This window comes from Coffea eugenioides, unplaced genomic scaffold, assembly GCF_003713205.1.
Source record: "Coffea eugenioides isolate CCC68of unplaced genomic scaffold, Ceug_1.0 ScVebR1_1550;HRSCAF=2416, whole genome shotgun sequence".
NCBI classification, from domain to species: Eukaryota; Viridiplantae; Streptophyta; class Magnoliopsida; order Gentianales; family Rubiaceae; genus Coffea; species Coffea eugenioides.
Genome location: NW_020861963.1, coordinates 16054 through 16681, shown reverse-complemented (window position 1 = coordinate 16681; position 628 = coordinate 16054). Strand labels below are relative to the sequence as shown.

Below are 628 nucleotides of genomic sequence, written 5' to 3'. Positions count from 1 at the left end.
AGGTATCTACTTCAAGCATACCTGCGGTTCTCCTTGAATTACCTCGTTCGTTTGCCCATTGGTAGTTGTTAGCAGCCATTTCTTCGATCAATTGCTGAGCTTCCTCAGCTGTCTTTCCCATTAAAGCTCCTCCCGCTGCTGCATCTACATGTGTCTTTGTTGGATAGGTGAGACCATTGTAAAATGTTTGGACTACTAGCCAATCGGGTAGACCATGATGAGGGCATCTTCTTTGCAATTCCCGATAACGCTCCCAAGCTTCATACAATGTCTCTCCTTCCTGTTGAGAGAAACTTGTTATATCCATTCTCAATTTAGCAGTTTTTCCAGGTGGAAAGAATTTATTAAGAAAAGCCTTAGCTAATTCATCCCAAGTAGTAAAAGTATTTGGAGGATGAGATTGTAGCCAAACCTTAGCCTTGTCCCTTAGTGAAAATGGAAACAATCGAAGTTTAATCGCATCTTCACTAACACCATTAAACTTAATTGTATCACAAATTTCAAGAAATGTTGATAAGTGAGAATTTGGATCCTCAGTAGCATTACCTCCATATTGAGATTGTTGTACCATTTGAATCAGTGATGGTTTTATCTCAAAGTTATTAGCGTTTACCGTTGGTCTTACAAT

At 39.2% G+C, this 628-nt stretch overlaps 1 non-coding gene across 1 annotated transcript; it reads left to right on the top strand.

Moving 5' to 3' along the window:
* Positions 1–209: 209 nt before the first annotated feature.
* LOC113755513 lies at positions 210–316 on the top strand. The gene has a single exon (XR_003465654.1). It is a non-coding gene; the product is annotated as a small nucleolar RNA R71 (small nucleolar RNA).
* The last annotated feature ends 312 nt before the right edge of the window (positions 317–628 follow it).